The sequence below is a fragment of the Sminthopsis crassicaudata genome, chromosome 1 (genome assembly GCF_048593235.1).
Source record: "Sminthopsis crassicaudata isolate SCR6 chromosome 1, ASM4859323v1, whole genome shotgun sequence".
Lineage (NCBI taxonomy): Eukaryota > Metazoa > Chordata > Mammalia > Dasyuromorphia > Dasyuridae > Sminthopsis > Sminthopsis crassicaudata.
Genome location: NC_133617.1, coordinates 212030365 through 212056034, shown reverse-complemented (window position 1 = coordinate 212056034; position 25670 = coordinate 212030365). Strand labels below are relative to the sequence as shown.

Here is a 25670-nt window from a genome sequence, read left to right as displayed (position 1 = left end):
ACTCTCCAGAACCTCCTTACATCACTGCATCTGAATGATTGTGCTCTTGTATAAAACAGAGTCCTCAAAAATGTATTCTTTGCAAAATTGGCCTTGTACCTTTCAGCCATTTTGTCCACTGGCTCTCTGGTGTTTCCATTCTAATCAATAAAGACTATGTTTCCATACAGCATTGAGTAGCAAATTCATTTGCTGCTCACCCCACCCTTGGTTACTTTGTTGAAGGAAGGAGAGAGAGAAAAGGAACTGACCCATCTCGGTTTAGACCTCAGTTTACTCCTCATCATTATCCTCTCATAGATGAATATAAACAAATGAAACTTATTAAGTCCCTTATGATATTATCTTGATTACCTTTTTATGTTTCTCCTTTTTTCTAGATCTAAAAATCTAATTTTCCATTCAGTTCTGATCTTTTCATCGCAAATGCTTCAAAATCTTCTATTTCTTTGAATTTCTACTTTTTACCCTGAAGGATTATATTCAGTGTTGTTATGCAAGTGATTTTGGTTGTAATTCTAGCTTCATTACTCTGGGGAGTATCATTTTCCAAGCTCTCTCGTCCTTTAAAGTAGAAGCTGCTAAAACGTGTGCTATTTTGTCTAGCTCTGCTGTACTTGAATTGTTTCTTTCTGGATACTCACAATATTTTACCCTTCATCTGTAACTTATAGAATTTGGCAATAATGTTCCTGGGAATTTGCATTTTGGTATCTGTTTGAGATGATCAATATATTCTTTTAATTTCTTTTTTACCCTCTGGAAGTTTTTCTTGATAGTTTCTTTAAAGATGACATCTAAGTTCTATTTTTGATCATGACTTTAATGTAGACAAATAATGTTTAAGTTATGTCTCCTGCATCTATTTTCCAGGTCAGTTGATTTTCCAATGAGATATTTCATTTTGTTTTTGGTTTTTGTTTTGCTTTGTTACATCTTGATTTTTTATAAACATCATTAGCATCCATTTGCTCAATTCTAATTTTTAAGGAATTATTTTTCTCAATGAGCTTTTGTACTTCTTTTCCCAATTGGTCAGTTTTGCTTATTAAGGTATTCTTCACATTAACTTTTAGTATTTCCTTTTTGCACCACTCTCAATTTTTAAAAATAATTTTTCTTCTCTCTTTTTTGATTTTCAAAATCTCTTGACATCTTTCATAGTCTGAATTAAATGTTTATATTTCTAGTAAGTTTTTGATTTAGGACCTTTAATTTTATTATTTTCTGAGTATATGTTTTAATTTTTCTTATCACCATAATTACTTTCTGTGATTAGAAACTTGTTTTGTTGTCTGCTCATTTTCCCAGTCTATTAATCGGATTTTAATGCTTTCTTAAAGTAGGGCTCTGTTTCAGAGTAAATGAGGCATTGTCCCAAGCTGTAGGGATTTTGTGCAAATGTTTTCAGAGATCTTTCTAGAAACCAGTCACAAGCATTCTGTTCTGTCCTGAAATTGTTGAGTGTCCTCACCTACTGTAGCTATAAGATCCAGTGTGCTAAAGAATAGAGTCCTGCGGGGCTGAGCCAAGATGGCGGAGAAGAAACACACGACTCTGTAAAGGTCCTCACTCCCTCACAACCAATTAGATAAATCAGCCTCAGAATAAGCCCAGGACTGACAGATACCACAAGGACTGGAAGCACGACTTACCAGCTGAAGAGAATCTGGAGTTTCAACAGGAAAGGTCAGTTCCCAGGGGAGGAAGAGAGACCAGCACAGACTGTGGGGTAGTGGCACACTGCGCCCATTGCAGTGGGAAAGGGCTCTGGGATCAGAGAAGCCACTAAGGTAAAGGAATCTGGCACAGGCTGTTAGCTCTTCTCTGCTAATTATTTAGCAGTTCAGAAGAGAAAGCCAAAATATTTTAAAACTCAGATTAGATTTTCCCCGGATCCTGGGGGTGACTCAGCAGATCTCCGCACCAGGGGGTGTGGCCTCAGCTACCACCTGAGAATAGTTAAGAGATTGACAAGAGGGTGGATACGGCCCAAGGCAACACACACTGCCTAGTTTAGCTGGAGGGAGTGGAACTCAGCTCCAGGAAGTCCCAGAGAAGCGGAACCTTTGAACTAGGGACCACGGTTTCTGCCAGACACTTCCAGTTTGAGCACAGGGGCTTTTCACATCACCTGCTGCAGACATCCACTCCCCACCCGGACACATAGGCTGGGCTTTGTGCTGTCTTTACTATTCTACGCCCTCGAAGCACAGTAGTGCTAATCACCTCTGAGGCACTTCCAGGGAGGGGGTGGGGAACTCTCTCCCAGAGCTCTATCTTAGCTCAGGCGCAGGAGCCGCTGCATCCATCTGGTCTGAGAGGAAGCTGGTAAAGAAGTAAATAAATAATTTCCTACCCCAGGGACAGACCCCAAAAGATTTTTTTAAATATGAGCAAAAAAGCTAGAAAAACCATAGATTCCTTCTATACAGAGAAAGAGCGGGTATCCAACCCCGAGGAAGTTAACAGCAGAGAGTCAGCAGATAACAACCCAAGGGGGAATGATCCCTGCCCCCCATCACATAACTCTCTCCTAGAAGAAACTCTTAAAAAATTGAGGGAGATTGAAGAAAAATGGGGAAAGGAAAGGGAAGCTATGATAGAGAATAACAACGTCCTGAAATTGGAGTTGGAAAAAATAAAGAATTCACAGGAGATGCAGGGAAACAAAATTAGTGAATTAGAAAAGGTTAAAAAAACACAGGAAAGTAGGATTTCTGAATTGGAAAAGATAAAGTCTCAAGAAAATAGAATTTCTGAATTGGAAAAAGAAAATAATTCTCAAAAAAAAAATTAGGGAAATGGAAAAAAACTCAATAGAGCAAAATAATTCATTTAAAAACGAAATTGGGCATTTACAAAAAGAAATAAAAACTGTGAAAGAAGAAAATAACTCCTTAAAAGTCAGGATGGAACAAATAGAAATGAATGATTCACAGAGAACCCAAGAATCAGTCAAACAAAACAAAAAAAATGAGAAGCTGGAGAACAACGTTAAATACTTACTGGGAAAATCTATAGACCTGGAAAATAGATCTAGGAGAGATAATCTGCGGATTATTGGACTTCCAGAAAACCAGAAAAAAAAGAGCCTAGATTCTATTTTACAGGAAATTATCAAAGAGAACTGTCCAGAGATAATAGAAACAGAAGGGAAAGTAGATGTGGAAAGAATTCATCGAACTCCTTCTGAAATAGACCCTAAAAAAAGAACACCACGGAATATAGTGGCTAAGCTGCAGAATTACCACACAAAGGAGAAAATCCTGCAAGCAGCTAGAAAAAAACAATTTAAATACCAAGGTGCCACAATAAGGGTCACCCAAGATCTGGCTGCCTCCACATTAAAAGATAGAAGGGCCTGGAACCTGATACTCCGTAAGGCAAAAGATCAAGGACTGCAACCAAGAATGAACTACCCAGCTAAGTTTAGCATCTTTTTCCATGGAAGAAGATGGTCATTCAATGAAACAGAGGAATTCTATATGTTTCTAAGAAAAAAACCAGACTTAAACAAAAAATTTGATCTACATCCACAAGATTGAAGAGAAACAGAAAAAGGTACACAGAACCCTTGAGAACTATATCTCTGTTGTGGATATATAGAAAGTACCCATGGATAATTTGATTTTACTGATATAAAAGAAAAAAGGGGGGTGTAGTAAAGGGAAGGAGGTCGGTTCAGAAAAAGGGAAGGAATGATAAAAAGAGGGAAACTACATCCCAGGAAGAGGCATAGAAAATACACCATATCTGAGGGAACTTAGTGAGGGGGAGAATCATGATGTGAATCTTACTCTCATCAGGAGAGGCTCAAAGAGTAAATAATTAACATATTTGTTTTTCAGAGAATTTTCTCTCACCTCATTAAAAGGGGGGAGAGGAAAAGGGAAAAGGAAAAGGAGAATAAGTGAGGGGACTTGGAGGGAGGGGGGAGGGATCCTAAAAAAAAAAAAAAAAAAAGAGGGAGGGTTGCATGCCACAAGGGGGGTCTGTAAACTAAATATCGGGGAGGGGGATCAGGGGGGTCAAGGGAAAAAAGCATAATCTGGGGATAATACGATGGCAGGAAATACAGAATTAGTAATTTTAACTGTAAATGTAAATGGGATGAACGATCCCATCAAACGGAGACGGATAGCAGATTGGATCAAAAAGCAGAACCCTACAATATGTTGTCTACAGGAAACACACTTAAAGCAGGGAGATACATACAGAGTAAAGGTAAAAGGTTGGAACAGAGCCTATTATGCTTCAGGTAAAGCCAAAAAAGCAGGGGTAGCTATCCTTATCTCAGATCAAGCAAAAGCAGAAATAGATCTCGTTAAAAAAGATAAGGAAGGAAACTATATCCTGCTGAAAGGTAGCATAAATAATGAAGCCATATCAATACTAAACATATATGCACCAAGTGGTATAGCATCTAACTTTCTAAAGGAAAAGTTAGGAGAACTGCAAGAAGAAATAGACAGTAAAACTATAATAGTGGGAGATCTCAACCTTGCACTCCCAGATTTAGACAAATCAAACCACAAAACAAACAAGAAAGAAATTAAAAAAGTAAATAGAACATTAGAAAAACTAGGTATGATAGACCTTTGGAGAAAACTGAATGGCAATAGGAAGGAATATACTTTCTTCTCAGCAGTTCATGGATCCTATACAAAAATAGACCATATATTAGGACATAAAGAACTCAAAATTAAATGTAGGAAGGCAGAAATAATAAATGCCTTCTTCTCAGATCACAATGCAATAAAAGCTACATTCAGTAAAAAGTTAGGGGTAAATAGACCAAAAAGTAATTGGAAACTGAATAATCTCATCTTAAAGGATGACTGGGTGAAAGAGCAAATTATAGAAACAATTAACAATTTCACCCAAGATAGTGACAATGATGAGACATCATATCAAAATCTTTGGGATGCAGCTAAAGCAGTAATAAGGGGAAATGTTATATCTTTAGAGGCTTATTTGAAGAAAATTGAGAAAGAGAAGATTAACGAATTGGGCTTACAACTTAAAAGGCTAGAAAAAGACCAAATTATAAACCCCCAACCAAAAATTAAACTTGAAATACAAAAATTAAAAGGAGAAATCAATAAAATTGAAAGTAAAAACACTATTGAATTAATAAATAAAACCAAGAGTTGGTTTTATGAAAAAGCCAATAAAATAGATAAACCTTTGGTAAATTTGATCAAAAAAAAGAAAGAGGAAAATCAAATTGATAGTCGTACAAATGAAAAGGGGGATCTTTCCACCAATGAAGAGGAAATTAGAGAAATAATAAGGAGTTACTTTGCCCAACTTTATGCCAATAAATTTGATAACTTAAGTGAAATGGATGATTTCCTCCAAAAATATAGGCTCCCTAGATTAACAGAGGAGGAGATAAATTGCTTAAATAGTCCCATTTCAGAAAAAGAAATAGAACAAGCTATTAATCAACTCCCCAGGAAAAAATCCCCTGGGCCAGATCCATTCACATGTGAATTCTACCAAACATTTAAAGAACAATTAGCCCCAATGTTATATAAATTATTTGAAAAAATAGGGGATGAAGGAGTCCTACCAAACTCCTTTTATGACACAGACATGGTACTGATACCTAAACCAGGTAGATCGAAAACTGAGAAAGAAAATTATAGACCAATCTCCTTAATGAATATTGATGCTAAAATCTTAAATAAGATATTAGCAAAAAGACTCCAGAAAATCATCTCCAGGATAATACACTATGATCAAGTAGGATTTATTCCAGGAATGCAGGGCTGGTTCAATATTAGGAAAACTATCAATATAATTGACCATATTAATAATCAAATTAATAAGAACCATATGATCATCTCAATAGATGCAGAAAAAGCATTTGACAAAATCCAACATCCATTCCTACTAAAAACTCTTGAGAGTATAGGAATAAATGGACTATTCCTTAGAATAATGAGGAGCATATATTTAAGACCTTCAGTAAGCATAATATGCAATAGAAATAAACTGCAACCTTTCCCAGTAAGATCAGGAGTGAAACAAGGTTGCCCACTATCACCATTACTATTCAATATAGTACTAGAAACGCTAGCCTCGGTAATAAGAGCCAAGAAAGAGATTCAAGGAATTAGAGTAGGAAATGAGGAAATTAAACTATCACTTTTTGCAGATGACATGATGGTATACTTAGAGAACCCCAAAGACTCTGCTAAAAAGCTACTAGAAATAATTCAAAATTTCAGCAAAGTGGCAGGATACAAAATAAATCCACATAAATCCTCGGCATTTTTATATATCACTAACAAAATGCAACAGCAAGAGATACAAAGAGAAATTCCATTCCAAACAAATGTTGAGAGTATAAAATATTTGGGAATCCATCTACCAAAGAAAAGTCAGGAATTATATGAGAAAAATTACAAAACACTTGCCACAAAAATAAAATCAGAATTAAATAATTGGAAAGACATTCAGTGCTCTTGGATAGGCCGAGCGAATATAATAAAGATGACAATACTCCCCAAACTAATCTATTTATTTAGTGCTATACCAATCAGACTCCCAAGAAACTATTTCAATGACCTAGAAAAAATAACAACAATATTCATATGGAAGAATAAAAGGTGGAGAATTGCAAGGGAACTAATGAAAAAAACTCAGAGGAAGGTGGTCTAAGTGTACCTGATCTAAAGCTATATTATATAGCAGCAGTCACCAAAACCATTTGGTATTGGCTAAGAAATAGACCGGTAGATCAGTGGAACAGATTAGATACAAAGGACAAAAAAGGGTACATCTATAGCAATCTAATCTTTGACAAACCCAAAGATTCCAACATTAGGGATAAAAATTCATTATTCGGAAAAAAACTGTTGGGAAAACTGGAAATTAGTATGGCAGAAATTAGATATGGATCCACACTTAACACCATATACCAAGATAAGATCAAAATGGATCCATGATTTAGGCATAAAGAGGGAGATAATAAATAGATTAGAGGAACAGAGGATAATCTACCTCTCAGACTTGTGGAGGAGGAAGGAATTTATGACCAGAGGAGAACTAGAGATCATTATTGATCACAAAATAGAAGATTTCGATTACATCAAACTAAAAAGTTTCTGTACAAATAATACTAATGTAAACAAGATTAGAAGGGAAGTAACAAATTGGGAAAATATTTTTAAAAACAAAGGTTCTGACAAGGTCTCATTTCCAAAATATATAGAGAACTGACCATAATTTATAAGAAACCGAACCATTCTCCAATTGATAAATGGTCAAAGGATATGAACAGACAATTCTCAGAGGAAGAAATTGAAACTATATCCACTCACATGAAAGAGTGTTCCAAATCACTACTGATCAGAGAAATGCAAATTAAGACCACTCTGAGATACCACTACACACCTGTCAGATTGGCTAAGATGACAGGAACAAATAATGATGAATGTTGGAGGGGATGTGGGAAAACTGGGACACTAATACATTGCTGGTGGAGTTGCGAAAGAATCCAGCCATTCTGGAGAGCAATCTGGAATTATGCCCAAAAAGTTTTCAAACTGTGCATACCCTTTGACCCAGCAGCGCTAGTACTGGGCTTATATCCCAAAGAAATACTAAAGAGCGGAAAGAGATGTATATGTGCCAAAATGTTTGTGGCAGCTCTTTTTGTTGTAGCTAGAAACTGGAAGATGAATGGAAGTCCATCAGTTGGAGAATGGTTGGGTAAACTGTGGTATATGAAGGTTATGGAATATTATTGCTCTGTAAGAAATGACCAGCAGGAGGAATACAGAGAGGCTTGGAGAGACTTACATCAACTGATGCTGAGTGAAATGAACAGAACCAGAAGATCGCTGTACACTTCAACAACAATACTGTATGAGGATGTATTCTGATGGAAGTGGAAATCTTCAACATAAAGAAAAACCAACTCACTTCCAGTTGATCAATGATGGACAGAGGTAGCTACACCCAGAGAAACAACACTGGGAAGTGAATGTAAATTGTTAGCACTAATATCTGTCTGCCCAGGTTACATGTACCTTCGGATTCTAATGTTTATTGTGCAACAACAAAATGATATTCACACACATGTATTGTACCTAGACTATATTGTAACACATGTAAAATGTATGGGATTGCCTGTCATCGGGGGGAGGGAATAAAGGGAGGGGGGGTAATTTGGAAAAATGAATACAAGGGATAATATTATAAAAAAAAATATATATATATATAATAAAAAAAAATTAAAAAAAAAAAAAAAAAAAAAAAAAAAAGAATAGAGTCCTGCTATGCTGGTGCTGGGTTTGGGACTGTGTTGGTACAGCCTGAACTTAAATTGTGCTGGACTCTCATCATGTTGCCACAGATCTTTTCTGCTGACCTTCTAAATCCTCTGTGATGTGTCTCAACTAAGAGGTCTGAAAGCCACTAGTAATGCTCATGATTCAGAGGTCCTAGACTTGTTCCTGTTTTTCTGGCATAAGACTGGTATTAAAACCTAGCCTAAGACTGGGACTGAGGCATGAGCCAGGCTGGGATTGTGCTGGTGTGACCTACACCAGGATTGCATTCTGGACTCTTACCCTGGTATCACAGACCTTTTCTGCTGACTTTCTAATTTGCCTTCTGCTGGAAAAATGTTCTAGTTTGTCTTTTGTTGTGTGCTCTGATACTCTAAAATGTGTAATGTTGTTATTTAAAGGAATTGGGAATGATTTGGGAGTGAAGTTGGGCAAGTTCTAGCCTTTACTCCATCTTGGCTCCACCTTTATTGGAGAATTGCTCAACAAAATTTAGTTGGCTAGGACAGATTACCAACAAGGATTGTGTGCTAACTGGAGTAAAAACTGCCAGTTGGAAAACATTTTCTCATCCTTTAAAAGTCAAAGAAATATCAGAATCCTTTCTACTCTCACCAAAGCTGCCTAAACTTTACCACTATTTTTTTATGATTCTTGTAGAATGTTAAACAAGAAGTTCTTCTCCATTCCTGAACAAGTTCAGTCTCTTAGCATATATGTATGATAAATAAGTTCTATGGAAGCCAATAAATTACTATAAGTGATATGAATGAGGTGACAAAATTAAATTAACAGATTGCACTTTGATTTAGAACATGAAAAAGATTATTTTGAATTACAATAGAAATAGTAGATAAAACTTTTTTATCTGTTATTCCACCTTTATATTTTTCCTCATTCTTCAGATGAGTTGAATTTTCTATCATCTCATATTTAAACTTTTATGTTTTTTCTGTATTCAAGATAAACCTAAAATTCTCAGCTCAGCTCTCTTGCTACATTATATTCCTGCCAGTGTAACTGATCTGCAAAATGCTTAATTTTGTCTTTGTCATTTCTTTTTAACTGTTACATATTCATAAACTATTATTTCCTTTTCCCTTCATGAGAGTACCTGCATCCAACTCTGAAATATGTTTTGCCCCTTGCTGTGATTTTTTCTCTGTCAAAAATATATATAGTGTTAATGCATATTGAGGGTCTATAAAACTATATTATTCAGTTTTAAAACAATGTCCTAAATTATGAAAGCAAAATCACTTTTCCAAAATAATAGTCTTTGATTTTTTTAGAAGCTAGTTCTTCATTTTCTCTCTCTCTGTCTTGTCTCTCTCTTTGTCTCTCTGTCGTTTTCTCTCTATCATAAGAGTGCTTCATGGTTCAATCACACATTGTTGGAATATTTTAACATTATTTGCTAAACTGCAAATTTATTCAGTGTAAATTATATTTTGAAATATGTATACTGAGGTAAAGGTCTGAGAAAATAAGTTCACATTAAAGCAAAAACTAAGAGAAAGCAAAAATGTTACATAACGTTTAAAGCCAAAAATATTTGCTTTAAAGCAAATGAGTCAGAAGATACAATGGTAAAAGCTGGGAGTTTTGAGTACCTAAGAACTCTACGTGTGTGTGTGTGTGTGTGTGTGTGTGTGTGTGTATGTGTGTGTGTGTGTGAGAGAGAGAGAGAGAGAAGAGAGAGAGAGAGAGAGAGAGAGAGAGAGAGAGAGAGAGAGAGAGAGAGAGAGAGAGAGAGAGAGAGACAGAGAGAAGGAAGGAGGAAAGGAGTGAGGGAGGGAAGAAAGGAAGGAGGCAGAGAAGGAAAAGAGGGAGAAAGGGAGGGAGGAAAGACAAAGATAGAGGTTTTCTAGTACTTTTTGGTTTATTATGCTGCAACTTTTGACTCTTTTCTCTAAGACAATTTACATAAGCCTTTTTTTCCGAGTATTTTCAAAGAGTAGCCTCCACACAGTTATCTTAGTCATGCTCAAAGTAAGAATAATAATAATCATACCCATATAGAGTTCTATTTTTAAGCACAATTCTTTAAAACAAATTTTATATATATATATATATATATATATATATATATATATATATATATATATATATATATATATATATATACATATGTATAGAGAATATGTATGTGTATATGCATTTATATGTGCATATATATGTACTTATGAGAGTATGTGTATGCATACACCCATACACACACACACACACACACACACACACACACACACACACACATCCACACATAATCATCTAGATTAGAATGCTAAATATAATACTCTCTGTCTTACTTCAATTACCTGATCTGGAAAAGAAACTATATACCTAGGTATTCTAACTATTAAACAGAACATTAAGCATATCAGTTAAGCATACCACTTCAGAAAACCTTACTGGTTGCTAGTACAGCATTTACCAGACAGAAGGTAAAAGTTTTGTATCTTTCACCTGTTCCTTATTAAAGTATAATATTAAGAAGTATACATATCTGGACTAAACTTCTATGGATTTTATTACCTAAGCCCTTACACTTTTTTTCTAGCAATGATTAGGATATTCATTTGCATTTGCCACAAATATTTCCAGAAACTGGTTTTCCTTTTCAGCCATAATAATACAAGATATATGGCAATGTGATGGCACAATATATTCTTACTTATTATCTATGAACATATTGTCATTATGTAAAATTATCTCTGCTTCTTAGCAACCAATCTAATTTAAATTAACTCTTATGAGCCTTCAAGGAAGGAAACTTCTTTAATTTCTTGAAATAGATAAGTTCAGTGACATCTTTATTTTTCTTTAGTCGAGAAGACAGTGGAACTAAATTCTTATACCCCATGTTTTAGCTTATCTTCTATTTTTCCATGCTCTTGATTTATTTAAATTGTATAAAGAAAAATTAATGCTTCACACTTATAGATGTCTCCACCCATCTTGTTTGCAAATTCATTGCTAATGCAGAAGATTTTGGTGGTTATTTCTGTCCTTGTCATTGATCATACTATAATATATACAGCAGAATCAGAAAAGGGCTTGCCCATTCAACTTTGCATTTCCAGCACATGAATTTACTGATGATGTGCTAATCATTGTTGGTTAAAATACTGGACTCAAGTCACAAGAGCCTATAAATTTACTTTATGAAAATTCAGAAGAATTCTTGAGAGAGATTTGAATATATTTCAAATTAGTTGGTATAACCTATATATGTATTGAAATACATTGATATTGAATACTTTCAAACATTTGTTTTTAATAAAGCCACTGTTAAGCATTGTTTAATTAAAAAAAAAAAAAGTGGTATATGTAGAGAGCTGCAGATAGTGGGGAAACTCTCCTTAAAGTATAAGACCCTTCAGCCCAGAGGGAACTGGCTGACAAAGTCTTGTTTGGCTCCCTACCTCCCTTTGGTGCTCTTACCTTTCCTGAGAAGTCAAGGAGTGTGTGACCACCTGTGTTCTACTTAAAGCAAGGGATACTTACCAAAAGAGGCATTTACATATCAACAGCAGGGTGCTTATAGTGCACTACTTGCTCATAATGGTTCTCTAGTTGGTACTTACTATGATGATGTAATCATACCAAGGTATTTAAGGGCTGAAATGACTTGAAATAAGGACTCCATCTTTGACCATCCTCCTGAATATCCTACCTTTTTCACTCCTTCATTAAGACCAAGGACTCACATTGGTCCCGAGATCCTCCACAGAGCTAGTCTGGACAGTATATTTTGGCATCCCAATTTGGGGGCTCTGGAAAGGACACTACAGGTACAGATTTATGTACCTGAGGGTGTAGATGCCATGTTTGACTGGAATATTCTTCTATGAGACCCATTTCTTCTTTAGGTGAAATCTTCTGTGATGTGAATGGCCCCTGGCTTTCATTTCTTTCATTCTTTTCCTCCAAATGTTGTTCCCAAGTTCTACAATACAAACCATATCCTTACACAGCATCAGGACTGAGATTCCTTAAGGTAATAAACTGATATCAGAGGCTTCTGAAAAATCTTTTTCTTATATGATGAATAAGGATAATTAAAATAATAACTAACATTTATAAAGTGCTTACTATGTGTCAGGCAATTTACAATTATAATATCATCTCACAGTAACCCTGAGAGGGTCACTGTTATTTTTTATTTCCAATTTAAAGATGAGAAAGTTGAAACAAAGCAAGATAAAAAAAAACTTGCCCAGGGTCATACAGTTAGTCAGTGTTTAAAGCCAAATTTGAATTCTCTTAATTTTGGCACCAGGCCTAAAGCTTTATGCATTGCTCCACCTTACTGTTCCTAATATCCTAGGGCTTTTGTAAGAATTTAATAAGATAAAACATACCAAGTATTTTAAAAATTTTATAATGATTTTAAATGTCAAATGTTATTACCAAAATCATTATCATCATCATCATCATCTTCATCATCATCATCATCATCATCACTGTTGTTATTACGTTATCATAGCATGATTTTTTTAAAAATTTAATTTAAATACATTAAAGTTTTTACTGAAGCTTTAATACTTGAAAAATGGAAAGTAAAGCCCAGGTTTTTTTGAAACTTACAAAAACCTATTGAATATTTTCACCTGGTAGATATATACAAATATGTATATGTACATACACACATGCATATATGTACATATTTATGTGTATATGTATATTTATGTAACTATAAAATAGCCAATAATGGTATAGAAAGTACTATAGGCATTATTCTTAACATCTTAGGAAATAGTATATGTTGTTATGGTTAGGGAGTGAAATCCTACAATAATTAATGTATATGTATATGTGTATATATTTGTCTGTTATTATGTTATGCACATGGGTTATATTTATACTATATTCATGTATTTAACAAGTGCCACATAGATAATTTAATGTATATACTTTAGATAAACTACATAAACATAAAAACTTGTAGTAATGCATTTCAAAATTCTGTGGGGGAAAATAAGAAAAAAGTAAAAAAAAAAAAGGATATTTTAAACTTTTACACTATTAAGAAAGTTTATATAGCAATAAGAAGTACATATTTTTACAAATATAGAATACTCTTTTAAAAATCTAGTTTTAAAGAACTATAATCGTTCATAACATGATTCTGCTTTTGAGTAAAAAAGTTTTGAAGTCTTTCATTATTTAAAAAACTGTATAACCTTGGTATCACATTGTTATGTTTTATTATTTGACATGGAGGAAGAAAAATAAAGAGTGCTGAAGACTCTTGATAGCATAACTAAAACTAATTTGTTTTCCCAAATCTGAAATTAAACTCTGCTGTTGTGTCGCGTATAAAACTCCATGAAAGATTTTTGCATCAGCAGCTTAGGATACATCATCCCCAATGTACATGTACAACACATTTTTCAATTGACTAGAAAATCATTATTTTTTTTTCAGCCATAGCTAAGTGACTATGACAAATAAACACTGTCATGCTCGAAGTAATACATGATATTGCATGGACATATATAGGTGGAAAATGATCCAGTGTGACTTGAAACAATTGTTTTCAATGGATACTAATTATGATTTAAGGGATGAGAAATATTATAATCTGTGGACATGTACAGATTGAAACTGAATCTAATGAGAGATTTTCTTCTCTATGACCTCTTCTTGGCTACATAAAGATAATTATTCCATCTGTGAAAACTTATCAAAATATAATATATTCTGGATTGCTTTTGGAAAGAAAAACTGTGTCATTCAGTTCTACCCATCTTCTCACTGTGAATAGCAGATGGCAATTAAGAAAATGGCTAGACCTACAGGACCTCAAGGGAAAGCATTGCCAATCAATAGCACTAATCCCATATCATGTGACACAGCATGTGATTTTCATGATTTTCTATAAATAGACAAGGACACCTAGAAAAAGTAACTCAATTAATGTCCTGAAACTTATATTAGACAAAGCTCATGCTTATCATTGAGTGACACATTACCAGCTCATCATTGCAAAAGAAGAATGATTTTTTTTTTTTTAATTAACCCTCAAAGAAGAACTTCCTTTGGAGACTTTGTCTCTTGTCTATGACATAAAGTATGTGAAAACAGCAGCAAGAGTCAATTCATAACTACTATATTTGTAGTTTAATACAATAGATAGTTTTACACAGCATTCTCATTATTTCTACTCAAATATGAGAGAGGGTGTGGTTTGTACAGCATTAAACACATTTATGTGCACACACACACACAGACACACACACACACACACACACACACACACACATATCCCACTCGTCTAGATCATTTTTGTCAATGGGATCCATCGATAAGATGACATTTTTCTCCATTTTAGCCCTTTTTTCACAATGACTTGGTCTTTCTCATCTGTTTTCCTGATATTCAGTTTATTATATGAATGGAAAGAAATTTCTTAGCATATGGACGTACAAATTCTTGCCCTTTGCTGCTTGCTCCAGACCTCATTTTAGGTCTAGGATTATTTACTTTTCTCAATTATTTTTCCATGATACCTTTTTTAGTATAAACTTATTCCTAAACTTTAAAGTGATTAAAATTATCAGCTTTTCCCTGCCCCAGAAAAAGTATGTGGATATCCAGTATTGATCTTCCTATTTTCTTGACCATCAAGTTGTCGCCCAAATCCTAGGTACTGAATTTTACCTCTGGACTGTACACAATGGGATTCACTTTTTGCTCTATCTCTCTAGGAAATATAATGGAGACAACATATTAGATGCATCTTAGAATAAGAAAGATCTGTATTCAAGTATTTTTTTTTAACAAACATCACTTATGTGACTTGAATAAGCCACTTATAATCTCAGTGATCCAGGCAGTTTTCTATGATTTAACAATGCTTGCTTGTGTACGTTGGTAAAAGGAGTTTTTCACTAAGAGCTTTTCTACAACACTGAAATTCCTCATTAAGAACAAACAAAAACATTATACTATAATTCTGTCTTATTATGAAACTGAACTCTGTTATCAGAATTTAACTGTAGACTCCGGCCAAGATGGCGGCGTGAAGGCAGACAGCTGCTTGAGCTCCACGTTTTCTCTCAGGACTTACTTCATGACAAGCCTCAGAGTTAATTCTTGACCAGAAAATACCACAAATAATCACCAATAGAATTCATCCTTGATATTTGCCAGAGAAGGTCAGTGTTTGCTCAGGGAAGGGTCGAACAGAATGGGCTCAGACTGAGGGCAGGCAGCCAGAGTAAGACAGACAGCTCACACTACAGACCAAAGGGGGGAGGGGTACAATCTCTTTCATTTCTGTGAAAAGACTTTTACCCCAGTGTGGATCCTCCATCTTGGCAGCAAGCCAGGAGCAGCAGAGAGGGCGTAAACACTGGAGGTGAAGAATAAAACCCCAGGAAAGCTAGCATCTCTATTGACTGGCCACCCCCATCCCCACCCTGAGTGACTCAGTGTTTTCTCAGAGCCTCAGAGCACAGACAGAGCATAGCCATCGCTGTCCTGCAAGTGCCTTCCTGCTGTCTCCCTCAGTCTGTAGAGGAAGCCTGGTAACATAGTCCAGCCCCATCCCCCCCAGAAATATACCAATTGTTTCTCTTGTCAATTTATTTTCTTTGATTCCCATTCTGAAAAAATGAACAAAAATTTTAAAAGGGCTCTAACCATTGACAGCTTCTGTATGGAGAGAGAGCAGACTTCAAATACTGAGGGCACTAAAAGCAGATTGTCTCCAGAGGACTCCCCTAAAGGGGATATTAGCTGCTCCTAAATAAAAAAGAATCTCATGGAGGAAATCAAAAAGGCTCTCACAAAAGAGATAGAAGAGAAATGGGAAAAGCAAAGGGAAGCTTGACAAGAGAGTCTGAAGAAGTCATTCCACACATTTAAATACATAGTGGATAAAGAAAACAAATCATTGAGAAATAAAATTAGTGAATTAGAAAAGGCAAACAACTCCAAGGAAACAGAATTAGTGAGCTGGAAAAAGAAAACAGCTCTCTCAGAAATAAAATGGATGAAATGGAAAAAATTCCATAGAAGAAAAAAACTCACTTAAAAAAACTCAATTGGAAAATTACAAAAACATATAAAAAAATAAGTGAAGAAAATACATCATTGAAAATTAGACTCGAACAAGTAGAAATTAATAATTCAAGGAGAAACCAAGAAGTAGTCAGGCAAAACCAGAAAAATGAAACAATTGAAAAGAATATCAAGTATCTTATTGGAAAGACATCAGACCTGGAAAACAGATCCAGGAAAGACAATTTGAGAATAATCAAACTCCCTGAAAAATGTGAGGAAAAAAGGAGCCTGGACACTATTTTCCAGGAAATTATCAAAGAGAACTGCCCAGACATTTTAGAAACAGAGGGTAAAATAGACATTGAAAAAATTTAATGATCACCTATGGAAAGGGACTTTAAAATCAAAACGCCAAGAAATATATTGGCCAAGTTCAAGAACCATCAGATGAAGGAAAAATACTGGAAGCTGCTAGAAAAAAGCAATTCAGATATGGAGGAGCCACAATAAGGATAACGCAGGATCTAGCAGCATCCACATTAAAAGAACGAAGGGCCTAGAACATGATATTCTGAAAAGGCTAAGGAACTTGGTATGCACCCAAGAATAACTTACCCATCAAAAATGAGCATCGTTTGCCAGGGAAGAAGATGGACATTTAACAAAATAAATGAATTCCATCTATTCTTGATGAAAAAACCAGACCTACACAAAATATTTTATCTTCAAATACAGAACTCAAGAGATTTCTAAAAAGGTAAAAAGAAATCTTGAGAACTATATTTCTGCCATAAAGATATGTAAAGAACACATGTATAATTTTTCCTAGAAACTAGAAGTAGAAAGGAAATTATATCATAAAAAAGGGTAAAGTGGTGGTACTACATCTCATGAAGAGGCAAAGGTAACCTTTAATATCTGAGAAAAAGAAAGGAGGGAGATGAACATAGTGTGTATCAATAGACATATTCGATTTATGGTGAAACTTCTTCCACTTCATTGAAAAGTAGGTGGGAAGGAGTAAGCTAAGGGGAAGACAATACAGAAATTGTGAGAAAAATGGGTAAAATAGGAAGAGGAACTGTAAGGTGAGTGAGGGATACAAAAAGGGAGGGCTGTGGAAAGCAAGTTGTGTACAAAAGTTTAATACTGGGTAGGGGGGTAAGAGGGAAAGGAGAAAAGCATAAGCAGGGGTTAACAGGATGGCAAGCAATATAGAATCAGTCATTCTAACCATAAATGTGAATGGGGTAAACTCCCTCATAAAGAGGAAGCAGTTAGCAGACTGGATTAAAAGTCAGAATCCTACTATATGTTGTTTACAGGAAACACACCTGAAACAGGGTGATACATTCAAACTAAAAGTAAAAGGGTGGAGCAGAATCTACTATGGTTCAGGTGAAGCCAAAAAAGCTGGGGTAGCCATCCTCATCTCAGATCAAGCAAAATCAAAAATTGATCTAATTAAAAGAGATAAGGAAGGGCATTAGATCCTGCTAAAGGGTAGCATAGATAATGAAGCAGTATCAATATTAAATATATATGCACAAAGTTGTGCAGCATCTAAATTCTTAAAAGAGAAATTAAGAGAGCTGAAAAAAGAAATAGACAGCAAAACTATAATAGTGTGAAATCTCAACCTTGCACTCTCAGAATTAAATAAGTCAAACCACAAAATAAATAAGAAAGAAATTAAAGAGGTAAATAGAATACTAGAAAAGTTTGATATGATAAATCTTTGGCAAAAGCTAAATGGAGACAGAAAGGAGTATACTTTCTTCTCAGCAATTCATGGAACCTATATAAAAATTGATCATATACTAGGACATAAAAACCTCAAAATCAAATGCAGTAAGGCAGCAATAGTAAATGCATCCTTTTCAGACCATAATGCAATCAAAATTACATCTAATAAAAAGCCAGGGGAAAATAGACCAAAAAATCATTGGAAACTAAATAATCTTATACTAAAGAATGATTGGGTAAAACAGCAAATCATAGACATAATTAATAACTTCACCCAAGAAAATGACAATAATGAGACATCATACCAAAATGTGTGGGATACACCCAAAGAATTTAACTGTAGATATTAAATATGCACTTAATTAACAGGAGATATTCTAGATTTGTAAATCCAGTCTCAAACATTATTTGTTATTACCAATTTATATATCTACCACAAATATTAATTGTTTTATTTGAGTGAATCCCACAAGGTAAAGAGGTCTACTTGCAGACAAAAGACACTGGTAGATCATCTTCAGTTAAAATACAGATTGGATTTGCCACAGGCCGGACAAATAAAGAGAACAAGTGGCAAAAAAAAGTTAGGATGCCAATGAAGGCAGTGTTTATAGTGTATCTAAATTTTGAATCTCAGTTTCCTGCTGAAACCACCTCCTTTACCAAAATAAAAAAAATTAAAATATTTGTAAAACTCAGTATCATGAGAAGTACAAATATTATTACCTTCATTTTACAGATGTGAAAACTGGAGGTCTAAGAAATTAAGCAATTTTCCTGAGGTCACATACTTTGAAAGCCTGCGATAGGAAGTTATATATTTTATTTACCAGGTACTTTTAATAATTCAACTAAAATAAATTTATAACAATTATAGTTATATAATCTATTAATATTTTTATAAAAGAGTCATATGTTTAACATAGAACTTCATTAAGATATTGTGAATTACTTCAATTATATAATTCCATCAACATATAACTGAAATTTAGGGCATAAGAATTTTGACTACCTTAAAAAGAAATGAAAAAGCAGATAACCATAGGAAATATCAGATAATAAGAGAGCAATTTGAGGGTAGCATGAGTCTACTAAATGTTTAATGATAAAAGAGTCAGGAGTTGAAAACTAAATTAAGGCAAAAGAAAGGGCAATGTTCATCTTTAAAATATGGCCTAAGGAAGTGTAGGTTTTCAGGTTGAAACCATCCTAGCTTCAAGTAATTATAGAATTTAAATCTTTGATATTATTTAGTAATAACATTCTACAAAGACCCATTGAAATTGAGTAAACAGTTGAAAGGGGGTCAGAGTTGTATGAAGACTGCTAGATGATACAGGGGCTACAACACCTGGGATAAGGAATACATGCATTTAATTCCATTCTCATATATTGAACTAGCTATGTGATCCTAGGTAAGCTACCTTATCACAGTCTGCTTGGTTTCCTCATTTATAAAATGGGGATCATAATAACAAATAATTCCCCGAATTATTTTCAGGATCAAAGCAAATAATATTTGTAATGCACTCTGCAAATATATATATATATATATATATATATATATATATATATATATATATATATGATATATATATATATATATAATATATATATTATATATATATATATTATATATAATATATGTGTGTGTGTTTATATATCAACAGATATCAAATATATCAAAAAGTATGAAAGCTCTGTCGCTGTAATATGTATTGGCACACATTGTATCAGTGCTTCCTAAACTCTCACAATTTTGGGGGAGAAAAAACTCCTGGATCATATTTTTTATAAAATTACCTCTGCATTGTGCTGTTACATATAGAAGTAGCAGCTGGATCAGTTGTTTGTTCTTCATTTTCAAAGAGGATTAATGATATCTTGAGGTGATATCTTAATTCATACAGGAATTGATTTAAAGTGAGGCAGAGTTACACCAAATCATCATGTTCATTTGCTCTTCCAGGATCATTGAAGTCCAGAGTCAAAAATTAAGATAACTAGCAATGCTTTCAGAGGGTTAGATTACCTTGGTCTTCATTGTCTGATTATCCTGTAAGCACTTCATAGTGTTTGTTTTAGCTGCTTTTTTGGCCTTTGGAACAATTTGTCATCCTGGTACCTCTCTCATCTTGTATGATTCCATGCTGGGAATTTCAACTTAATAATGCATTTGAGGTTCCTTGGTTACCTTCAACCTGGTTTGACCTATCTACTGATGAAACTTTCCAGGGTGTGATTATTGTGAACACTAGAGCTTCTTGGAGCTGCAAGTGAAAATTGAGTGCCAGGTAGATACCAAAGGTGAGTGAGCGATTCTGAAAAGGGTCTGGGAGACCCTCCTGAGGTTTTAATTCTCCTTGACTTCCCAATATACATTTAACTATATATATATATATATATATATATATATATATATATATATATATATATACACACACACATACACAATGTAAATGATTTTTAATGGGAAAAGGAGTTTTTGAACAAGTGGGGGAGACATGGGAATATTTGTGGAAAACAGGAAGGACAATAATAATTGATAATAAGAGTGATCCAATACTGACTTGGCATGGTATATGGTATATCATGGTATACAATTAGGCAAGAAGGGAAAACTAGGAGAGAGTGTCTAGTGCAAAGAAGGTAGCTTAGAAGTTAATTGAGGAATTGAGAGTTGTTGCTTACTGTTTGGACAAAGAGTATACATAGTTTAGTACAGGAAGGCAGAGACAGAGGCAAAACCAGAGGCAGAAAGCCAATACATTATGGTTAAATAAGACTACTTCAAAATTCTTAAACATAGGGATGTTGCAGTTTTGAGTCATGGTAAGATCAGGAATGTGTTTATCTTTGTGTGTGGTTGAGATGCATTAGAGAATTAGGTTATGAATGGATTGAGGAATTAAGAATGTAAATTAGTTGAGGGAGAATCAATAGGTATTTTGAAATCCTCAATTATGAGGACAGGAGTTGGGAAGGAAAAAAAAAAAAAAGGATCAGTTACTGAACTCATTGGAGAAGGAGGAGGAATGACCTGTAGGTCTATACTTTAAAATGTTTAGTATTACAACCGGATAAAAGGTGAAGATTATATGAAACCCCAAATAAGGATGATTTAAAAATGATACAAGTATGGGAGAACCTGGAAGTGGCAATGGGGAGTTAATAGTATTCAACATTCCTTGCATTTATCAGTGAGCTGAGAGGAATGAGAAAAGGCATGCCTAGAATTGCAAATGATGACCAGGGATGATGAATAATAAATCAAAATCCCGATTAATAGGAGATGGAAAGATTTAATATTAAGGCAGATGTTGCCTATGGAAGTGATATTCTAGGGTACATAGTGAAAGTAGTAAGATAAAACTGGTTTGACACTTTAGAAAAGGAAAGTTGAGAGGAATGGAAAAAAGAATTAGTAAGTATTGAGAATAGGGTTTGGATGCTGACCTCCACGGAAGAGTAGCATATAATTAGGGATATGCTAATCATTGAGGAGGTAATACTTTATCTGAATAATGCAAAAAACTATGAATTTGAAGAATTGAAAATGAGGAAAGGCATTTTTGGTATGAGTAATATTCTATTCAAGGGCACAGAAAAAGGGAATTAAAGACTGCATGGGAAAAAAAAAAGTAGGACAGTTGGCTACAGCGCAAGGATGAAAAAGTGAAAGTAATATTCAATAATCTGCAGATAAACTGCATCCACATTGTAGAGAATTTTATATATCTAACCTAAGAGATTTTATTTGATCCAAAAGACAAAAAAGAGCTACTTTTAGAAGGCTAGTACAATTTATGTATTAAATATTTATTATAGAGTATTGCTTATTTTATATAAATATTGCATCCTCTTCTTATGGAAGAGTTTTCAGGAAAACAGATAGTGTACCCTACTTGTCTTTGCATCAGTTGAAGGAGAATGCTCTTGGGAGAGGAGGAGTAAAATATTCTGAGTCAAACAAGATTCATTGATAATAGTGAGATATATACACATTCTAGCCTTAGTGCTTATATTTTTTCCTCTGCTGTATTTATTTTCTCAGCAACTTGGACTGTTTACAAGCCTGTAACCATCTCCTATGCTTTGTTAATAGAACTCTGTTCCTGTAATGTCTTCCTACACAATTCTGACTTCTGAATTCTTCTTCATAATTCAAGACAATTGAAATGCTCCCCTACTTGGAAGCACTTCTGCTTCCTTAAGAATCATTTTTTTCTTAAATCTTATATAATAATCTGTATCATTATTACATAATTAACTTATTCTGGCTTATTTTAATAATTTGGGTATCTATTCCTCTTTTAATTCACTACCTCACATGAATTCCTTTATATAGGACACATTTCTGTCTACCTCAACCTGAGCATAATTCTTTACACATGGTAGGAACTAAATAAATATTTGTGAATTGAAATTTGATGAATTCTATAAGTTGATTAACATCTCTTCTCATTTGATCTCTGAAAATAGAACAGTTCACACTTAATACAAATCAAGATCCTTTCTACATGTATCATTTCTAATCAAGCTTGAAATAAAAAAAAATTAATAAGGTACAGTGAAAAGAATCTTGGTCTCACAATCAAAAGAACTGCATCCAAGTCTTAGTCCAGTAATTTGCATGATTGTAGACAAGTCATATAACTTGTCCTCTATCTCAGTTTTCTTCCTTCTGAAATAGCAACACTAAATCCTCTGTTGCTTTCTTCCTCTATGACTCGGTCTCCCTTCCTCCCTCCTTCCCTTTGTCCCTCTCTCCCTTGCCCCCCACATCTCTCTTTCTCTCTCTCTTTCCCTCTCCCTCTCCCTCTCCTTCTCCCTCTCTCTCTCTCTCTCTCTCTCTCTCTCTCTCTCTCTCTCTCTCTCTCTCTCTCTCTCTCTCTCTCTCTCACACACACACACACACACACACATACATACTTTCTCACTGGCTCAAATAACTATACTTCATAGCTCTCAAATTATCAACTCATTTGTTTAGGCCTTAAAGTTCACAAAGTGCTTTACCTACAACTTTGTAAAATGAGTAATGATGTAATTACTTACATACATTTTGAAGATGAGAAAAGCTGAAACTCTGGGAAGATATAGAACTTGGCAAGGATAACAGCTAATAAATGTTTAAGGTATAATTTTCAGATCCAAATTTCTTTTTTAAGGTGAAATTAATTTTAAAGCTTTTTTTTTTATTTTCAAAACATATGCATAGATAGTATTCAACATACACCCTTGCAAAATCTTGTGTTCCAAAATTTTTCTTTCCCTTCCCTTACTCCCTCTCCTAGATTTCAAGTAATCCAATATATGTTACACATGTACAATTCTTCTATACATATTTCCACAATTATCATGTTGCACAAGAAAAAAAAATCAGATCAAAAAGGAAAAAAAAAAAAAAGAGAAAGATAAAATGCAAGCAATCAACAACAAAAAGGGTGAAAATACTGTTATGATCCACAATCAGTACTCACATTCATCTCTCTGGGTTCAGATGGCTCTATCCATCAAAAGACAATTTGAACTGGTCTGAATAATTTTGCTGTTGAAAAGAGCAATTTTCATCAGATTTGATCATTGTATATTCTTGCAGTTGCTGTGTATCATGTTTTCCTAGTTCTACTAACTTCACTTAACCTCAGTTCATGTAAGTCTCCCAGGCCTTTATGATATCATCCTGCTGATCATTTCTTATTAAACAATAATATTCCAGAGCCTTCATATATCACCACTTATTCAGCCACTTTCCAATTGATGCACATTCGCTCAGTTTCCACTTCTTTGCAACTACAAAAAATTTGGCTCATGTGGGTTGCTTTACCTCCTTGGGATACAAATCCAGTAAAAATATTGGATCAAAGCATATGCACAGTTTGATAGTCTGTTGGGCCTACTCTAAATTGCTCTCCAGCATGATTGAATCAGTTTGCAACTCCACCAACAAAGTATTAGTGTCCCAGTTTTCCTACATTCACTCCAACATTCATCATCTTTCCTGTCATCTTAGTCAATCTGAGACATGTGTAGTGGTACCTCAGAATTGTCTTAATTTGCATTCCTCTGATCAATAGTAATTTAGAATACCTTTTCATATGACTCAAAATGGTTTTAATTTCTTCATCTGAAAAATGTATGTTCATTTTATATATTCATTTATCAACCGAAGAATGGCTTGGGGTCTTAAAAATTTGTCAATTCTCTATATATTTTAGAAATAAAGTCTTTATTGGAAACCTTGAATATAAAAAACTTTCCCCCCTCAGATTATTGCTTGCTTCTAATCTTGTCAGCATTGGTCTTGTTTGCTCAAAAACATTTTAACTTAATATAATGAAAATTATCCATTTTGTATTCAGTAATATACTACTGTTCTTCTTGGGCCATACATTGATTTCTTCTCCACAGATCTGAAAGATAAAGTCTCCTTTATTCTTCTAATTTGCTTATAATATTATTTTTATGTCTAAATCATGAATCCAGTTTGACCTTATCTTGGTATATGGTGTTAGGTGGGGGTCAATGCCTAGTTTCTGCCATACTAATTTCCAATTCCCCAGTAATTTTTGTCCAATAATGAGTTCTTATTCCAGAAGTTAGGGTCTTTGGGTTTATTGAACACTGGATTACTAAAAGCATTGACTATTGTGTGAACATAATCTATTCCACTGATGAATTATTATTTTCCTTAGCCAGCACTAAATGGTTTTGATAACTGCTTCTTTGTAATAGAGTTTTAGGTCTAGCACAGCAAGGCCACATTTATTTTTTTCCCATTAATTCCCTTGAAATTATTGACCTTTTGTTCTTTCTGTTATTATTTTTCAACTCAGCAAAATGATTTCTTGGGAGTTTTATTGATATGTCACTGAATACATAGATTAATTTAGGTAAAATTGTCATTTTTATTATATTAGGTGGGCCTACACATGAGCACTTGGTGATCTTCTTCCAATTAGTTAAACATGACTTTATTTGTGTGGAAAGTGTTTTGTAATTTTGTTTATATACTTCTTGAGTTTGTCTTGGCAGGTAGACTTCAAATGTTTTATATTATCTACAGTAATTATAAATATAATTTCTCTGTTTATCTCTTGTACTAGACTTGTTGATAGCATATAGAAATGCTGATGATTTATATAGACTTAGTTTGTATAGTGAAATTTTGCTAAGGTTGTGAATTATTTCTAGTAGACTTTTAGTTGATTCTGTGGAGTTTTCCAATTATACTGTCATACAAAACAATAATTTTATTTCCTCATTGCCTAGTGTAATTCTTTAAATTTATTTTTCTTCTGTTATTGCCAAAGCTAACATTTCTAATAGAATATTGGATAGTAATGATTATAATGGGCAACCTTGTTTTCCCCCAATCTTATTGGGAATGGCACATTCCCAATCATATTCACAAATTATGTTTGCTGTTGGTTTTAAATAAATGCTGCTGATCACTTGAAAGAAAATTCCATTTATTTCTATATGCTCTAATAATTTGTTAAAATAGGAAAAGTTATTAAGTTTTGTTGAATGCTTTTTCTACATCTATTGAATTAATCATATGATTTCTGTCAGTTTACTTGTTTATATAGTCAATTATGT

The 25670-nt window shown here is 34.1% G+C and overlaps 1 protein-coding gene across 4 annotated transcripts in view; it reads right to left on the bottom strand.

The window, feature by feature from the left end:
* CDH19 (cadherin 19) overlaps positions 1-25670 on the bottom strand; it is a 230725-nt gene that overhangs the window by 143871 nt on the left and 61184 nt on the right. Inside the window, exon 2 of one of the 4 annotated variants that reach the window (XM_074274243.1) lies at positions 12117-12255. The exons of the other annotated variants lie outside the window; for them this stretch is intronic. The gene's annotated coding sequence lies outside the window, so the exon portion shown is untranslated. The remainder of the gene's footprint in view (positions 1-12116; positions 12256-25670) is intronic. 4 annotated transcript variants of the gene reach the window in all.